The following is a 21,211-nucleotide window of genomic DNA, read 5'->3' as shown; positions in this document are numbered from 1 at the left end:
AATCACTCTCAGGGAAGCTGAAACAGACTATTAAGATAATAATTAAATACTAATTTACCACTATTAGTAAAATAATAGTAATCAAAATAAAATATACATTTTCATCAAAATGAAAATAAATATAACATTTCAGTATCACAAAAATCACAATGAAAGAGCATTTCAACATTTCAAATTAAAATTGTTTTTTTGAATGTAACACGTTAGGGAGCATTTGTTTCACTGTAAAGAAAGCACTCCTTCTTCACTGTGTTTCAACACTTATTATACATTCAGACTTGCTAGAAACTGCAGGGTGTGTATCAGTATTTGACAAAGGCCCAATTATCTCTGAATAGATTCCCCTGCAACCCACATGCAGACATTAGTGAATTTCAAATGACCCTAAATAAGATGCAGTATCAATTCATTGACTTTTCTTTAATATCTGCAAATGTTTTGGGATTCTAATTCAAGAAGAACTGACCCTATTCCTGAGTCAGGGTACAATTAAAGATAATGAAATTAATCTTGCTTCAGTCTTTGATACATTTCCTGGCAACTGTAATGCACTCAGAACTGTTTCCGTTTGCAGTCCATACAGAGTTATATGTATTGGTAGCATATTTAAGTACACTTGAAAATTCTGATTTATTAGCCCTGTTGGTGCTATTATTATTTAACTATCTGCATGTCTTTATGCCATATTACTATAGTTTTTACTTGGATATCCTGATAATTTCTGACATTTGTATCAAAGCAGACAATGTACTATAATGTTTTGGTGTAACTATTTCAGTGATTAATGATACTTTTGTACTTTTTTCTTCGATCACTACAGCTGGATTTCTTGCTTTTGCCTTTCGTAACTGTTGGCGCTGGGTAATTGCATGTACCAATAACATCTTTATTTTCAGTAATTCTTTTTGTTTTTATGTTTCCAATGCTTTTCACCTACCTGTAAGTTATAGTGCTTGCACAAACCCCAACACAATAAGCTCGCCATATTGTTGTGTCCTTTTAGTATACAGACCTTCAGTCATGAATATATTGCACCCAGCAAGAACATATGCAACAGTTTCCAGTTCTGTATTACAGAAATGGCATTTGTCTGTTTCTTCTACTTTTTAGTAGACCTTGCAAGCCAATGTGGTTGCTACATTTTTATTGTTTGAAGCTTATTATGGAGGTTATTGTAATTTTTTATGCAATCCTTCTACGCAGAAAGCATTTGCACTGTGCAATTTTGAATGCGTCAATTTTTATTTATTTATTTATTTATTGGTCTGTTCAGAGTTTTGGGTAGTTGGTAATGGATTTATTTGCTACATTAGAAGGACTACCAGATTTCAGAAGCAAGTACAGAGAAAGGGTGGTCAGAGGACTACAGTTTATTTTTGAGTTTATACAGGTTAGGATCAATAGAAGGAATAAATCTTGGGCTGTAAGGGATGATTCTTTATTTTAGCCTAGCAGTGAAGAAGGAAAATTTGTGTCTTGATTAGATTGTAGACAGGGTATGCAATTAGAAGGGCAGTTCTTGGACAGTGACCTATTTTGCTTTTGAAAGGACGGAAAGTAAAGAGCAGTGATGTTTCTTTTCTGATGCAAAGGTTTAGTGGCTTAGTTTCTAAGTGAAGTGCTTGGTAGAGTGTTAGTGGCTAACCATTTCAAATGTCAGAACCCACAAGAGCAACTCCCAAAATATGGAGACTGAATGGCTGAAAGAACAGACTTACATATGCTACGTCCAGGATGCTATTTCTCTGAATATTCCCTTTTCTCCAAGTTATGCCAATCTTGGAGTTGGTACATATAAGTCTGGAGGTGCAGGGGAGCTTGCAACCCCCACAAAAAGAAGTTTAAAGAAGAAGAAGAGTGATTTTGAAGATTCACTCTTCTCCTGTGTTTTTGGTCTTTTTATTTTCAGCTTGTTGGTACTTGACATTCTGAATGTTGACATTTCAGTAGAGATCTCTGTTAGTGGCAATGGCATTGGGTTCAAATCCCAGAGCTGAATGCTTTTTGGGGATGAATGTTGGTATAATGGTTAAGGTGTTTACCTCACAGACACAAGGTGCAGGGTTTGATTTTCACCTTTGAAGGCGAAATTGGCTATGCTTAAAATGGTCCAAAAGATGAGCAAGCCTACTACTTAAATATGAAGTCCTTTGTAGCTGAGAGATTTTTTTTTGGAGTTTTTAGCTATTATAGGGAGTCTTTATTCTAATTGTGGGAGTAGGATTCCTTTCTCAATGATTGTCCTTCCTGTAGGTGAGAGGAAATGAGTGACCTTTTTTTTCTGTCCAGAAAAGTAGGCTGTTTACTTAATAATTTTATAACCTGGATATAATATTTTATGTTCAGTTGGGTCAAGCTAGACACCTAACTATATAGATTACTGAACTATTTCTGAGGGTTCATAATTCTAAAGAAACATTGGCCAGTGTTGTGGATTTTCTGTGTGTGTGTGTGTGTGTGTGTGTGTGTGTGTGTGTGTGTGTGTGTGTGTGTGTGTGTGCGCGTCCATGTGTGTTTGTGTGTGTGTGTGTGTGTGTGTGTGTGTGTGTGTGTGTGTGTGTGTGTGTGTGTGTGTTTTCTTTGTGTTTAATACCAGCTTTTGCAGGTGAGGTCATGTTGAAAATCATGTGAGATAATTCATAAGGGCACTTCTGTTTCATTGATACGTAACCATCTCAACAAGTATAAAATGATAGGCAAGTGGGAGAGATCAGAAAGAAGGTTATCAGTGCAAAATGAGGAATAATGTAGAGGGATACAACTGATCACTGCGGGACTTCTATTTGAAGAGGAGCTGAGGGGGGTAAAGTTAATCCTATATGGACTTAAAAGTGCCTGTTGGTAAGTAAGTATTTGAACCATTGCATTGTTGTAGTGCTGATTCATCTTATACCATTGCATTGTTGTAATGCTGATTCATCTTATACCATTGCATTGTTGTAGTGCTGATTCATCTTATACCATTGTATTGCTGTAGTGCTGATTCATCTTAGAACCATTGTATTGTTGTAGTGCTGATTCATCTTAGAACCATTGTATTGTTGTAGTGCTGATTCATCTTATACCATTGTGTTGCTGTAGTGCTGATTCATCTTAGAACCATTGCATTGTTGTAGTGCTGATTCATCTTATACCATTGTATTGTTGTAGTTCTGATTCATCTTAGAACCGTTGTATTGTTGTAGTGCTGACTCATCTTAGAACCATTGTATTGTTGTAGTGCTGATTCATCTTATACCATTGCATTGTTGTAGTGCTGATTCATCTTATAATCACAACTCAGAATCGGAGGATGTACTCAACTTGGTCAAAGGCCTTGGCCAGATCATTGAAGAAGGAACAAGCTAGTAGTCTTTTTTTTTCATGTTTTGTAGTATATCACCTATAATGGGTCTAAATTAGAACATTGAAGTTTCAAAACTTTGAATGTTCTAATATCAAACCCTATTCAGCAAAAACTGAAAACATTGAAAATACGGAACAATGATTTTTTTCCTGGGGAAAAAATTCACTGTTCCAAAACACATACACACAACACAAGCACACCAAACAAACAGCAATCCACACACATACACCTAAAATCTTACACCTAACCCCACACTAAACTATACACACACCACTAACTGTCCACTTACCTTAATCCAAACCCTAACCATAAGGTCCGTCACTATCGCACACTCACCTCACCCACGCCCTAACTCTAACTCACCTACCCCACCCTAACCCTCATGTCCACACAATCTCACACTTACCTGACCTGCGCCCTAACCCTAACTCACCTAACCCACCCTAACCCTCACGTCCACACAATCGCACACATACCTAACCCGCACCCTAACCCTAACTACCCTAACCCATACTCAATCGCACACTTACCTGAACCCGACCCGTAACTTTCCACCACAGCGCTAAAAATACCGAAGTAACAGGAATGGACATCTGAATTCTTTCCGTAGGAAAAAATTTGGTGTTCTGTTGCTTTGATATTTTCAGCTTTCACTGAATAGGGTTTGATATTAGAACATTCGAAGTTCTGAAACTTTAATGTTCTAATATAGACCCCCTATAGCTATGTAGAGGTATGGCACTTCTGACTCACAAAAAGCCAGGTTTTTGTTCCAGAGAGCGAATTCTGTAAAACTGAATGCATTCAGTAAGTTTGTTATGTATTAGTTCCTCAAATATTTTGTTGAGCATTTCCAATATTGAGACTGTGTGGAAGTTACTTGTTTGGGTGGGCTTGGTAGTTTTGGGAATAGGTTTGACTACTGCAAATTTTCACTGATCAGCCATAACGTTATTAGTAAGGCAGAGGTTGTAGAGGTGGGATAGGAGCTGGATGATGTAGGTTTGGCACAGGGTTATGAACTATGAAACAAGAACGATTGAATTCATGGGTACAATATTAGGCAATTTTTCCACCAAGACTTAAGTATTTTTTTACTTTATTATTTTAAAGTAGAAAGGGTGTGTGTCAAAGACTGGAACTGGTATGTACGCAAATATTTTGGAGTAGAAAGGTGGCAGCGTAAGATGGAGAATTCTCTCTAAAAGTCCAGTGGTGTAAGAGATTCTGCTGATGTGGATATTGTGCCTTTGTTTAATGGATCTTTTGGGGGATTCCATCCAATTATTTGACTTTTTTCTGACTGGAATAAAAGTAAAATGCTCTGTTTCTGTCTTTGTTTAGAATTGTGTATCAATTTCGCACAGTATTATAAATTACCCTATTCTTTTGTTTAAAACGGTGCACCAAGTCAAAAGAGGTTTCATTCTGTCATACTAACAAAGTGACACTGCCTTTGTTTCTGCAAACTGAAATACTCAGCTTGATAATGTTAAAACAAATACTTCAGGATCCAATTTAATTTCATGCTTTATTTTTTTCCCCTCTATAAAGAAAATACTTGTGTCCTGCATCTATCTGCATTCAAAAGTCTATCCTGGGACTACTATAGGTGCACTTGTGATAGTATCTCATAGCACACCTGCCCAAAAAAAGCAAGCGCTCCAGCTCACACTAGTTCAGACTCCTATTTCTACATGGCCCCTCCCAACACCTGATCCTAAAAACTATGTAGCCCAACTATAAACTTAAAACTTCCACCCACCCCCCAACCTGAGTTCTTGGCCCCTTACCCTAAACCTCCACTTCTCTTCCCTAAGCCTGAAGTCTGCTATCCCTCCTTAAGCCTAAAACGCCAACCCCTCCATAAACATAAGTTCCATGATCACTCCTTAACCCTAAAACACCTTTCCTGTTCTCTAAACCTAAAACTCTAACCCTCCCTACCTCCCTAAACCTAAATTCTCTGATTACTCTCCAACCTTAGCCCCCCCCTTGCTTCTCCCTAAATCTAAGGCTTCGACTCCCCCCAAATCTGCATTCTCCAATCGCTATGTAAACCTAAAACTCATTTCCTGATCCCCAACCCTAAAATCCATCTACTGCTCCCTAATCCTAAACCCCCCACATCTGCTTGCCCAAACTCAAGAACAGCAGCGTAGTGAAGCTACAAGGTGCTCAATTCCCTGGCTGTAAGGCAGCATTTTTTGAGTACTTGGGGTTTCTTGTATGAACCCATCTCACTTCACTTTTGCAAACTTTTTTAACTCTTCATCAGATATTACAATATGTTGTTAGAGGTAAAAATGTCAGGCTTCACTACATCCAAATGAATTAAATCAGTTGTTTTATACTTCTGCAGCAGTGAATATCCTGCACCATCTCAACATCTCTCCTCTTAAATGTTTTTTTTCCTTCTGGCAATGTTCTACCTTGCTTATACACACTGAAAAGATTTTTTTTCATGTATTTTTTCCTGCATGACTCTCACATCACGTCACCGTAAAATGTGCTTGGCTGGGAAAACATTGCCAAGCTAATGGTATTAGCATGTAGTCGTTTCAAATCATACTCAGGCATCATGTACTAAACCACACCAAAGCACCAAAATAATTTACTGTACTTCTTTAATGCCTGCATGACCCAGATTGTTAATCATTATACAATTATTTTACATAGCTAATAACATCTGAAGCTTAAACTGTCACATTGACAGATACAATTAAATGGTGAATATGTTCTAAAATGCTTTTAAATGTTTTATATAACTGAAAGACAGATGAGTTGAAATGTGAGGTTAACTGGTTTCAGTTAATCAATTTATCTTCATAGCTTTCTCTAGCTGTTTCAAGAATTTATATTACTTCCCTGTGGAAGCAGCAGCTTCCCTGTCATGGCTTCTCTATCATCCCTAACATGGCAGCATTGTGCAAACTTCCAGTTACTGTTATGTTACCACCCTTAAAGCTGCAAATGTCAAATGCTGAAAAACTGTTTCCATGGCTTTTTCAGACTACCACTGGAAATTCTGAGATGTTTCCATCACATATCCCTGCTCTTAATGCTGCATTTAGAAATCACTGATTTAATCATGGTTTAATTGCTATTGCATAACCTTCTACTTACAGATGCATTTACTGATTTACTAACGTATTGACTGTTTTGCAGTTCTGTTATGTAAGTGGGCATTGCCTTGTTTATCTTTATAAAACTGACTGCTCTCAGCCTGCCTTTGCTTAAAATTGTGCACTAGCTAGACACGATAATTTAAAGCACTCTCTTTCTGCTTTCATCAACAACTGTGCATCAATTTACCACAGCAATCTAAAGTGCTGCCATTCAGTTATTTCTAACAGGCGAAAAATGTACATACTCCCTTCATTTCTCCAAGAATATTCTCTATCAGCTTTGTAATGTTAACACAAATACTGCATGTTCTGCTTTCATTTGTGTTAAATATGAGCATTGCCTTACTGTGCTGAACACTTGCATTTACATGCAGTCAGCCATGAAAAGTAATGGTATTTTACAATCATAGAAATAAATGTTATCACTTGGTTTTAATAAAGCCTAAACATTCTAAGAAGATTCTTGTGGCTAAGTGTTGTTTTATTACACTATGTTTTTCTTTAGGTATTTTGCACATAACTAGTGTAAACTGTATATAACTCTCTCTCTATATATATATATACACATATATATATACATATATTTTATATATATATATATATATATATATATTATAAAAGTATATATATATATATATATATATATATATATATATATAGGTACTATAGCTCTATATATATATATATATATATATATATATATATATATATATATATATAAATCTGTATATATATATATATATATATATATATATATATATATGGGTCTACTTCATTTGAGTGAAAATACACTTCACTGAAAATGAAATTACTAGGACCACTTCACTGAAAGCCCACTTCACTGAAAACTCATTTGACTGAAACTCATTTTGTTGAAAGTTATATATGGCCTTTTCCCCACTGTAGTGTGATCCTGGAGTTAGTATATATATTAAGGGGCTGTGTGGGGGTATGGGGGGTGTGGGGGGGGTGAAGGCCCCCACATATGTTGGTTATATATTCTCTTCTGCAAACAGTTATTCATTGCACTTGTAATTATCAATGTGTATAGTTTAAAATTTTTATAATACGCCCCCTACACACTCCCCTTAATAGATATACTAACTCCAGGATCGCACTACAGTGGGGAAAAGGCCATTTATAACTTTCAGCTAAATGAGTTTCAGTCAAATGAGTTTTCAGTGAAGTGGGCTTTCAGTGAAGTGATCCCACTGATTTCATTTTCAGTGAAGTGTATTATATATATATATATATATATATATATATATATATGAAGCTATATATATATATATATATATATATATATATATATATATATATATATATACACACACAAAGCTATATATATATATATATATATATATATATATATATATATATATATATATATATATAAGGCAATAACACTGAACTTTCAATAAACTGAACCTAAACATTATCAATTTCTTTTACAGAGAACAGAGACACTTGGCCAGCATGGAGAAATTTGCCCTTTTCCCCACTGTAGTTTGATCCCAGAGTTGGTATACTTAGTTAGGGGGGTTTGACATACTTTGGTGTGTTATTTTTTTTTTTTTTATGTTGGCGATGTGGCTTCTTTCCCTATAAAAAAACGTCAGTAATGTGATGGTTCGGTTTATTGCAATGATTGATTGATTGCTTGATTGACTGGCATCACTAGCTATATAAGCTAGTATAAATTTTATTTATTTATTTATTTATTTATTTCTAGTTTGATGAAATTAATCCCATAATACTCTTAATAGCAGACTATGGCATTTAAAATAATGCCACAGTGCTATTAACGGCATTCTAATGTACTTGCATTAACTTGTAACAAACTCCAGTCCTGAGCAATCCTGCTATGAGCGCTATCATTTATGGAAAAACTTAGCAATTCTACTTAAAAAAACATATAAAAAGTAGTTTCACTTTTTAAATCCTGAGTAAAAGTAATATTAATACATTGCTGCATAAACATTCTTTAAATCTAAAATAGGGCATGCCTTGCTTTACTTACCTGATTATATGTGCTGAGTATTCAAGAATCATGATCCCTGCAGGAATACAAGGAAGGGTTAGTAACTGATCTGCCCAAAGCAGTGCATTTGCAACAGACTGAGATACAGGTATATCTGCATTTGTAATTTAAAATTACTGAAGTACATAATTACACAGGAATGAAATAAATATAAAGCTCCGGCATCCTGCATCTTACACTAAATTGCTTAAAGTCATCTAGCTGTAATTCTAATTGTAACTGCTTTGTTTCTTTAATTCTTGTAAATGGAAAGATTCAGGATCATAGCAACAGGTGAGGGGCACAGAGTTTCTTTTATTGGCTGCTACATCTCACAACTGAAATGGCTCCCAGAGTAGCTCCATTTTGCATATACAGTAAGAGAGTAGCAGGTGTAACACCTTGAATCTTTCTGGCCGAATCAGTGTTTTGCAGGACTGTTGCTCTCATTCTACTAAAGTTGCAACACACACACATGCTGGATAGGAATTCTGCAAGTGATGCTAGATGTGTCTTCTGTAAAAAAAAATTACAATATCCATGGCAGCAATAAATGAAAATAATTTCATACAGAAAAATTAAAATCTTTTAAAATTTGGAGGGACTGCAACCCAACAGCACTGTGTCCCTGCAAGTGATACGTTTTACATTTTGACATTTCTGCATTGATTTAATAATTGCCTCATATCATCACAATGAAACAGTTTTTACCAGTCACCATGGATTACTGACCCTTTATTTTTCTAATTTGGTCTATTTGGCAGATACTAAACAAAGTAATTTATTTTCATAAACAGAACATTACCACAGCCCACCCAAAAACTTCTATAAATGCCTAAAGTTCAGACTTCAGAGTCTTTCAACAGTAGACTTTAATCTTTTAGCTTCAGACTTTCTCCAAAATCTCAAAATCCTAGCAAATCCTGGCAAACCATCAACTTTATCTCTTAAAAGAAATCATAATATTCTTTCATTGGCCAGTGCACATGCTCTTGTTTAAAGAAGTTGGGACCACATCTGCATTTCTTTGCAGTATATGAAATCCAATTAATTCAGCAGCTGCTAATGGCAGGACTTGTCCCAAATTGCAGCTTCTAATGCTCTGTGGTCCATACTGTAGCTTACATCAACCCACGTATAAAATCACTGATTCTGATGGCAATTCTATGTTTGTAAAGTGCATTAGAGTGTCCTCTTTCAATGAACATGTGTAATTCTCAGTAGCACCCCCTCCTCTCTGCTCTTCTCTTCTAACCTGCTTGAACTCATAGGTTCATAGGTTCATAGGTTCATAGGTTGGTACTAGGCTATCGGCCCTAGGGCCTATACAAGCCTAGCCATAACAATCCCCTGGCTATTTCTTCCCATACTATTTACTTCCTTGGACCCCTGTCTATCAGGGTGACTGATGTGATCCCTGGGGTGAATTTCCTTTCTCCCATCCAATCATCCAGGTTCCTTTTGAAGAGGGCCAAAGAGGTGCTCTGCTTGACATGTACGGGTAGTCTATTCCAGAGTATGGGGAGTCTCTGGGTCAGGAACCTATCCCTCCAGCATGATTTGTTGATTGTGATGACAAGGTTTAGATCCCTGGAGTGTGTGGCTCTGAGGGATTGGGATTTCTTTAAGTGTAGCATGTCCAACAGCTCTGGGTTTGACATGGCCTTCTATGTTAAGCAGAGATCGCCTCGGAGTAGACAATATGCAACAGAGTATAGCTGGAGTTTTTTAAGGTGGTCAGCATAGGGCATCTGCTTTAGGCCTGTGATTCTTTTAGTGAGGTATTTATGCGGCCTTTCCAATTGTTGCAGATGTCTTGAGAGGTACATACCAAATGGGGCATTGTATTCTATAATGGGTCTAATGAAGGATGAGTACAGTGGGACAATTACCTCCTTTTTTCTGGATGAAAAACCCTTAGTGATGAGGTGTGCCACATAGAAGGATTTCCTGACTGTTGTGGCGATGTGGTTATTGAAGGTGAGACCACTGTCCACCTGTGTCCCTAAGTCTCTTACCATACTTTCGGTGTTTAGTGTACTGCCACCTATGTGGTAATTCACGGGTACATATTTTTTTTTTCCCAAAGGGGATAACTATACATTTCTTGGCATTGAGCTTGAGCCCATGGCTCATCAGTGAAATGCAAACACATCTTCTGGGTCTTCTTTACTAAATGATTCTTCTTTTGGTAAACTCATAAACTCATCTTTGGACTGTTATCATCATAATGCCCTCCATCATTCCAGAGGCTTATAAGAGAAATGCATTAACATTATAAATGAATAATGCTTCAGGTCCCCTCAGAAAATATATCATGGGTCTAGTGGGAATAGCCAAGTCAGCAGAAAGTACAACTAACACTATGTAAACTAAAAGCCAATGAAAGCATTGCAGTATCTTAGGGGGTGGAATGTTATGCAGAGTGAAATCTCATCAAATCCCAACCTGATGGGAGTCAGGTTTCTGCTTTCAACTTGTCCAGAGCTCTCAAGCTCTCATCCTAATAAAAAAATAAAGCCTTTTTGCTTAGGGCTTCCCCTTCTAACCTCATGTGGGTGTATACCCCAACCACCTGAATTTATTTATACCAACCCTTTCTTAACACAGCGGTGGAGAAAAAAATAACAGAAACTGAGAAACTTGCAAGAAAAAGAAAAGTACTATCACTCACCGTTACAAACTCCACTGTCAGAGATGTCCAATGGAAACCAATGAGTGAAGAGTTCTGCACTGTCAGAGATGTCCAATGGAAACCACTGAGTGAAGATTTCTGCACTGTCAGAGATGTCCAATGGAAACCAATGAGTGAAGAGTTCTGCACTGTCAGAGATGTCCAATGGAAATCACTGAGTGAAGATTTCTGCACTGTCAGATATGTCCAATGGAAACCAGTGAGTGAAGATTTCTGCACTGTCAAAGATGTCCAATGGAAATGAGTGAGTGAAGAATTCTGCACTGTCAGAGATGTCCAATGGAAACCAGTGAGTGAAGATTTCTGCACTGTCAGAGATGTCCAATGGAAACCAGTGAGTGAAGAGTTCTGCACTGTCAGAGATGTCCAATGGAAACCAGTGAGTGAAGGGTTCTGCACTGTCAGAGATGTCCAATGGAAACCAGTGAGTGAAGAGTTCTGCACTGTCAGAGATGTCCAATGGAAACCAGTGAGTGAAGAGTTCTACACTGTCAGAGATGTCCAATGGAAGCCAGTAAGTGAAGAGTTCTGCACTGTCAGAGATGTCCAATGGAAACCAGTGAGTGAAGAGTTCTGCTCTGTCAGAGATGTCCAATGGAAACCACTGAGTGAAGATTTCTGCACTGTCAGAGATGTCCAATGGAAACCAGTGAGTGAAGAGTTCTGCACTGTCAAAGATGCCAAAAGGAAACCACTGAGTGAAGATTTCTGCACTGTCAGAGATGTCCAATGGAAACCACTGAGTGAAGATTTCTGCACTGTCAAAGATGTCAAAAGGAAACCAGTGAGTGAAGAGTTCTGCACTGTCAAAGATGCCAAAAGGAAACCAGTGAGTGAAGAGTTCTGCACTGTCAAAGATGCCAAAAGGAAACCAGTGAGTGAAGAGTTCTGCATTGTCAGAGATGTCCAATGGAAACCAGTGAGTGAAGAGTTCTGCATTGTCAGAGATGTCTAATGGAAACCAGTGAGTGAAGAGTTCTGCTCTGTCAGAGATGTCCAATGGAAACCAGTGAGTGAAGAGTTCTGCTCTGTCAGAGATGTCCATTGGAAACCAGTGAGTGAAGAGTTCTGCACTGTCAAAGATGCTAAAAGGAAACCAGTGAGTGAATAGTTCTGCATTGTCAGAGATGTCTAATGGAAACCAGTGAGTGAAGAGTTGTACACTGTCAGAGATGTCCAATGGAATCCAGTGATTGAAGAGTTGTACACTGTCAGAGATGTCCAGTGGAAACCAGTAAGTGAAGAGTTCATTATCAGGGTTAAACTGGACCAAATGAAAACTCTGCAACTCTATCTTGATGAGGTATAACAATGCCTAAAGGTTAAGAAGGGGAATGAAGATACAATGAATTATATTGTAATGAAAATGGGTGAGGGCCCCACAATTCAGGACTACAGATAAATCTTTGAAGTAGATGTAAAAAGAGATCAGATAGGTGAAGACCACTGTTCCTGTGTACAAATATGAGGTTGGCAATTAGTGTAGACATGAAGGCATACAAGCAATGCAAATGGTGGTATGGAGCTGAAAAAGGTAAAAACCACCTTGGCAAGTGAGAGGGCGATAAAGAAGCTAAGGAACTGAAAATACAAGTCGGAAGGAAGTTGACTGAATGGATCAACAACAGAATTAAAATCTTCCTTGGGGTATTTTGCAAAAAGGAGGAGAAAAAGGCAGACTTGGCCTTATCAGACCAAGGATGAGTGGGACAGCACAGAAGAGAGAGACTACATAAGAGAGTACAGACAAAGATACTGAATGTGTACTTTGCTCTTGTCTTCATAAATTTCAGATACTGGCTCAAACTTTATCTACCTCCTTAGAATCTTTTTAGGCAATGTCAAAATAACAAAACTACCACCTCAGCAAAAAAAAAAATGCAAAGCAACCTTAAAGTATTACTGCTCAGTGCTTGAACCCTAAAGAAAAAACTCCACACTCTACAAGCTTTCCTTACCCTGGAGAATGTAGACATCTGTGCTGTCACTGCGACTTGGTTTAAAGCCACAGCAAGTACACCGGTAGTGGAAGGCTACAGTGCCTTCCATACATTTAGACCAACAGCAGCACAGATTGCGTCTAAAGGTAGAGGTGTCTCAGTCTACATTAGCAACAAGTACAAGTCCGGGTTGGTGAAACAGGATGATGCCCTGGAGTTCATCCATGTCCAGGGCTCCATTGATGAGGTTCCATACTATGTCCTGGCCAGCTACCATGTCTATAACAGATGAAGCACACAACTCATACCTAGATATACTAGAAGCACTCACCATCTAACCAAATACCCTATTCATTGGAGACTTTAACTACCCCTCTATAGACTGAGAAACATAGACTACCTCTAACTCACAGGCACAATGTTTTCTGAACTTTATCAACATGAACACATTGAACCAAATAGTGCACTCTCCAGCCATGGCACCAAAGGTATTGTACCTAGTACTCACTGATATAGGAGAGTGTTGCACCCTGCCCATTGGTGAGGTCAGATCAAAATACTATCTCCTTCAAAATAAAAATTAACCCTGAAAGCCCCAACTAAACCCATAACATTTAGAAACTATTCTAAAGCAAACTGTATCCTATTAAGCAACAATTTCTAAAAATTTACAGCTCTCCTAAATCACAAGAACACAGCTACATATGCAGAATTATTTACATAAACCCTGTACAAATGTGTAAATGGCTACAATGAGGCTGCCGTACCTTCCAGAAGTAAGCCCACATCTAACACCAAAAACAAACCTCACTGGTGGAATCCTTACCTTAACAGGGTATATAACAAAAGGAAAAAAAGTCATTGTCAAAATCTCAAAGGGCAACTCTCATAGAGACAAGAGCTCTCTGATTCAACTAAACAGGAAACTAAGAGGTCTAATAAACTCCAGCAAGGCCAATTATGATGTCAGGATAGCCTCCCAGGCTAAGGATGATCACAAGGCCTTTTTCAGCTATGTCAGGAACCTTAAAGGTGGCACTCAGGAGTGTGCATAAGTGGTGGTAAGTGGCACAACCTTCACTGATCAGACTGACATAGCTAAATTACTGTCTGATAAATTTAGCTATAACTTCACCTCCCCCACTCTCCCCACACTGCCCCCCTCTGAAAACCCTTGTAGCATATCTCCTCAGTGATCAACAGGGAGCAGGTCCTGGCAGTACATGCTAAGGTCAAAAACACTCTTTCAATGGGTCCTAACAATATCTAAGGTTGCCTCCTAAATAGCCTAAAACAAGACCTAGCAGGACCACTTGAGGCACTTTTCAACTACAGCCTCAAAACGTGTTATGCGCCAGGTGAATGAAGGTCTGCAATGGTCATCCCTCTTCAGAAGGTGGACCATCATCCTACCCCAGGAACTATAGACCCATCAGTCTGACATGTCTGATATGCAAAGCCATGGAATGAATTATCAAGGAAATGATATACAAGGACATTGGTAGCCTTCAGACACTGGACTCATCCCAGTTTGGTTTTGTTAAGTGAAAGTCTCTGGCTAGACATCCCCTTGAATAGTGTATGCAGTTATGGTTGCTCTAAATGTGGTGGCATTCTTATCTGCTTGCTCTCCCTCACACCTCCTTACTCGTGTTCTAACCCTAATTCTAATGCTAACTTTTTCTCTGTCCCTAACTCTAACCCTATGCACTACGTTACTAAAAACCCTTTCCCCAACAGTACCACTACACAAACACACAAGACAAATAGAGACTGAATACGCATGACACCTAACATGCAGCACAGAAAATCTTTCCTCCTACATAACCCTTACCCTCACCTGTGAACACTTGCACATACACACTAAACCACTACAACCTTTTCAGTCTAACATACCTTTTCCTGCACACCCCTACTTACAAATACTATCAAATATTCAGATGGATGTGAAAGGTCCCAAGGCACCTACTGAAAAGAGTAGAGGAATTTTATTGATAACAACAAATATATACATTAAACAGAGAAAAATGTAAAACAAAATATAATAATATCAATATATAAGAATACACAGAACAAAATAAAAAGAAAAACCATATACGTCTCCATATCTTTTATTCAACCACAGCCAACTTTGGAGTTTTTGAAAAACAGTAGCCCAGTTTCTTACTTTGTTATATAAGCAAAATATCTAGTCTAGTAATCCAATAGCACCATAAGGCACCAACAATAATTTTATCACATGTAATATTCATACTGACCATATAATAGCATATCCATAGTAATACCTCCAATACATTGTAATGAAAATATTTTTACAGTAGATTCCCAGTAATCCATCCCTACTGAACAATTTTTTTAAAGCATGTTCAGTATTTTCTTCAATATGACACAAATCACATAGCCTCTGAGTAAGAAGTTCATATTTCATCAATCAGTTTGATGGCAACTTCCTTAAGATAGTGCCAAAAAAATCCTGCATTGCCAAAACTTCTTTAAATTGTAATTGCTTCTCTTTAAAAGAAGTTCTACATGATAAACATAAACAAATCCAAGGATGACCATAATAAGAACTATCCTTAAACTGATATGTGAAAGGGAATGCTTCACAACAGCATTCTATTAGTTAATCCTATCCTCATATTCCTGTAAATATAGATGAGTAGAACTTTTTTGTTTAGGAGATAACAAACGTCTCCACCAGTCACTATAGAAATAATGCAAAAGTGTACCAAGTGAATCAAATTGTTGCATCTGGTATTTAGAAAAATAACACAAGTGAACAGAGGCCAAATTAACTGCAGAATTAATAAGACACAAACCACCATCCTCCTGAGAACAATAAAGAATGTTCCTGTTACTAACATTCAATTTCATGGTCCATATAAAATTAAAAAAAAATCTCCAATAAATGTTTTTATCTTTAGGTAAAGAAAATTTGTAAGACATTTTATGACCATCCCAACCACACAACTGAACCAAAAGACAAGAAAAATCTCAGCACAGCAATCATAAAATACAGAATCCTTACCAAATTTCATATCCAAAATAGAAATAGCATCTAGGGTGATAAGGTCTGCCAGATTTAAAGAAGCAAAACCATACCCAAGACACTTCTTGTCAAAGGAAAAATATACTTTAAAAATGATCAAAACACGGTAGGTTCAGGTTAAGGCACTTTACTCTTGCAGCAAGGAGACAAAAACATGCTAATACAGAGTTTGTCTAGCTGGAAACAGGAAATACTTTCATTTGTATACACTTTCTAATAAGACATTGCCTACCAAGCTGACGTAACAAATCACAAGTCTTTTCATCATCATTTATTAACAATTAGTCTCATGAATTTCTGCTGATTTATCAATTTTTGTGAGAAACTTCCTAAGAAAAACAACGTGGCCTTGGTTACCACCGGTTAGATACATGCAATGTTACCATTCAAGGTACTATGTTTAATTCAAGCACAAAGCTAGCAGTTCATTTCTCTAATAATCCTTTGTCTACATTATCTCTAAGTTACTGCAGCTGTACATGTTCTCATACTTCAAACAGAGCTAATTGTTTAGAATCATTACATTTACAGGATATAGCATTGTTTATTCATTCTCTCCTGACCTAGCAGATAAGCACCTGCTTCTCAAGTACATTTCCAAAAGGCATAAACATGAATATTGCTGTGCTAGCAATTACTAGGTCAGAGGGCATCTTGCAAGTTTCAGAAAGCACACTGCAGTTTCAAAAAGCATCTTTTCAGTCTCATATGAAACTCAATTTATATATATAAAACAGTGCATATAAAATAGAATGAAAAAGTGTTAACTCATTTAGCTTCTAATTAGCATTAAGCATACACACATTAATACATATTTTTCTGACATTTCCCTCCTGTTAATACTTTTTAATTCTATTTTCAAAAAAAGAATAAACAGTTTGCTTCTTTTCCTAACCTTTTCCATTCAGGATTTGCAGTTAAGAAAGTCATTCAGTTTAAACTTTTATGAAAGTGTTTCACATTCTAGCAGCTCTTCAAATTCAGTTCTCTGGTACATAGTCTCAGAAACTGATATATCTATAAATTCTTTGATTAATTTCTTCATGCAGGGGATTCCACAACAAACACAAACTCCTATCAGGAGTAATCCCACAACAATGGCAATCAAGATATTCATTAGGATGGAACCCCACCCCCGAACAAATTCTGGAAAAAGTCCATCAGAGGGTTTGGGCCTGGTTTGGTCATGGCCGACACTTGCTGAATCACCTCAAGGTGGTCATTAATTTCATGCTGATGATCTGGTATAAACACACAACATTCTTCTTTGATTAAAGCGCACGTTCCACCCCTCGCCGCTAGGGTGAAGTCAAGAGCCATTCGGTTCTGGAGCACTACAGTTCTCATAGCATTCAGTTCATCAGTTATCAGTTCAAGAGCAGAAAAAGTTGCATTACTCATCACTTCAAGAAGTTTAGACAGTTTTCACAGCTCCCAAATCGATTTAACTGTGCCATATGCAGGTAATATGCCTGCCCACAATATAACAGCATCACTCAAGTCCATGTGTGTAAGTTTGGTACCCACAGTATGATGGTCCTTCCAGCCCGCCTCGATCCATCCCATTGGATTCTCAGGCTTTTTAACAGTTTTCTTGGTCACATCTCGGGTATTTCGAATATTTCCCTGAGGCAAGACTGCAGTGTGTCGTATGGCCGGGACCAGTTACCCCAAAAAACAACTGCCGGACCAAATCTCAGGTAACCATTTATATGCTTTTTTACCACACACAAAATAACAGTCCTCTACTTTAGTGGTTACTTTGGTACGAAATGACTGCCCTGCATGAAACATTTTCCTATCTATTACAGATAACTGTTTAAAAAGTACAGGATTACGTTGCACTTGATCAAGAGTCTTATGCATGGATTTAAGAAATGAGTCATAATCTGAACTACAAGTTCCACCCAGATTGTTTGCTTTGGTATAACATTTATATTGTACGGTCAAATTACACTTGCTCCAACCCACTTGTATTGTGCCATTCTTGTAAAAACATACAATTCCCTTTTGTGTCACAGGCAAATACAGTGCTACCTTATCATATGCCTTAATAGATACTGTGTCAAAAACCAGATTTTCCCAGGTCTCATTGACCCCTAGGGGGATAGCAGTCATTAATAACCCCCCGTATGCTGTTGGTATGGCTGTGCAGATCCAGAAGTTCGAAACATTAAAAGTCTCAGCATACACACGTGTAATTGCCTGATAAGTGTTAAAGTTCGGGTGCCAGTCTATGTTTGGTTCATCACGTTTAATCAGTTCAACTTTTGTGGCAGGAAAAAGGAAAGGCCACAACAAAAAGAACAATGTTATTAGCATAGCTATCAAAATAATCATGCAAGTTTTCTGAGGTTGTTCAGTGTCTCTATTCGCTCTATATCTGGTCATTTTGTTCTCGTTGTACAACAGTAACAAGGTTTTTGTCCAGTTCAAAGTTCTTAACCAGTTTACAGTGTGTCAAATGAATCCAGGATGCTCGCTCTGTGATCCTGACTGCAGTGGGTGTTGACAGTAGTACCTGGTATGGCCCTTCCCACTTTGGAGAACTCCAATTTTTTCTCTTCACTATCTTCACCCAGACCTAGGTGCCTGGAGCTACTGCTGCTTCCGATTTCATTTGCTCTTTATCTGAAACAGAATTTAACTGCAAAAGTTTGTTATTCAAAAATCGCCTCATATACCCTGCAAGTGAACTGTCAGCCTCCTGCTCTGCAGACATGAGAGGTTTCCATTGAGGTGTATAATATGCCCTCCCAAACAAAACTTCAAAAGGAGTTAATCCTTTTGCATTTGGAACAGTTCTCATGCTCAACAGTGCCAGAGGTAAACAGTGCACCCAGTTCTTTTGTGTCTCACTAATTAATTTCCTAAGTTTATTTTTCAACACCCCATTATGCCTCTCTACTAATCCTGCAGATTGGGGATGGTATGCACAGTGGTTTTTCAACGATATCCCGAAATAGCGACTAAGTTGTTGTATTGTTTGGTTTACAAAATGTGTGCCATTGTCACTATAAATCTTTTCCGGTATGCCAAATCTAGGTATAATTTCTTTAACAAGGACTTTTGCAACAGTAGCTGCATCTGGATTTTTAGTTGGAAAAGCTTCCACTCATTTTGAAAACATATCTATAATGACAAGGTAGCATTTTTTATTTTCGCATTTGTTCAGTTCTATAAAATCCATACAAATAGTATGAAATGGATACGGTGGTGTAGGGAAACTCCCTTGCTTAGGTTTCAATGCCCCTTGTGCATGATGCTTGTTACAAACATGGCATGCTGCACAAAAAATTTTTGTGTAATTAGTAAATCCATACATCGTAAACACTCGATTCACTAACTGTACCATTCCCCCCTGTTGAGACATGGCTCTGCCCATGGCTCAACAAAGCTGCATATCTAAACAAGTTAGATGGTAAAATTGGTTTCTTTTCTTTGGAGATGTATAGTCCCTTCTCAAGGATTGCTCCTAGTTTTATCCATTTTTGTTTTTCTACATTTGTAGTAAGTGTCTGCATTGTTTTTAACATTTCTAAATCTAAAATCTCAGAAGGTTGTAATTCTTCGCTCAAAAGAAAAACTTCTGAAGCTGAAGCCACCTGTTTTGCAGCTGTATCAGCCCTCGCATTACCTTTTGAAATTCTATCCTGTTGCTTGGTATGAGCTACGCATTTGCAAATAGCTACTTTCTGAGGTAACTGAATAGAGTCTAATAAATCTAAAATAAATTGCACATGGTTAATTGGTTTACCAGTAGATGTTATCATTCCTCTGTTTTTCTACTGTTGCGCAAAAACATGTACAGTAGAAAAAGCATACTGACTGTCAGTAAAAATATTCACTTTCTTGCCTTTTGCTAAGGCACATGCCTTCGTTAAGGCAATCAATTCTGCTGCTTGTGCAGATAAGTTGTGTGGTAAAGACTTTGCTTCTAAAATCTCGGTATCAGAAACTACTGCATACCCCACTAGGTTCTGTCCTGTAGGACCCCTCCTGCACGAGCCGTCCACATAGTATGTCACCTCAGCATCATCCAAGGGAGCATCTGTAAGATCTTTTCTAGGTAGTGTCTTTTGCTCAATCTCCTGCAGGCAGCAGTGTGGTTTGCCATCTGCAGGGGTTGGGAGCAAGGTTGATGGATTCAAAGTTGTGCATTGTTCAATTGTCATATGAGGTTGGCTCAACAGTATAGTCATACAGGAAAGATGTCTAGCAGGAGAAAGATATGCTACTTTTTCTTGCAGTAAAATAATCGCAACTGCATGAGTCACTCTCAATGTGAGAGGGTGGAACAAATACTACTGAGGCTGAAGCCTGCACTGCCATTGCAGCTGCAACTACTGCTTGTACACAGTGAGGCAAGGATTGCGCCACTGGGTCCAGCTGTGATGAATAGTAAGCTATGGGGCGTTGTTTGTCCCAGTACAAGTTTCGTAATACTAGCCTATTAGCATGATTTTTAAACAACTCTTGCTCATATTCTTTATCAGGTCCTGGTCTATTACAGTAATATAGAATACAATGCAACAAATGCTGCTTGTCAGTGTCAAGGGAGGGGGATTTGCTGATGGCTACGTTCATCAGTTCTTCGGTTACTGCCCTTGGACCAGTCGTAACTAAGTCCTGGCTGTACCAATAATATGTCTCACCCTCTGGTCGTACTACAAAAGTATCCATTTGTCGCTGTGCTTCCATACCCCTCATGGTTGGAACTACGGCTATGCCAAATATCTGCATCAAGTCTCTGCCCAAGAGATTTACTGGGCATTTTGCAGAAACAACAATTTTACTTTTCTGGGTTATTCCTGAAACAGGGTCAGTTATTGCTATGTCATGGGAGAGTGGCTCCCGATACAGCTGTCCATTAGCTGCTTTCACTAGTATGTAATCTGGTGATTCTGAATCTTCTGGTGGTTTGGAAGGATGTATCAGAGTCCATGAAGCCCCTGAGTCACACAAAAATTTGACTTCCCTTCCCTCTATCAGAAGTGTAACCTCCGGTTTTGTGTCTGCTAAGTAGAGCTCTA

Source organism: Protopterus annectens, chromosome 11.part0 (genome assembly GCF_019279795.1).
Source record: "Protopterus annectens isolate FY-2018-M chromosome 11.part0, PAN1.0, whole genome shotgun sequence".
NCBI classification, from domain to species: Eukaryota; Metazoa; Chordata; order Ceratodontiformes; family Protopteridae; genus Protopterus; species Protopterus annectens.
Note: the sequence above shows the minus strand (reverse complement) of the source record.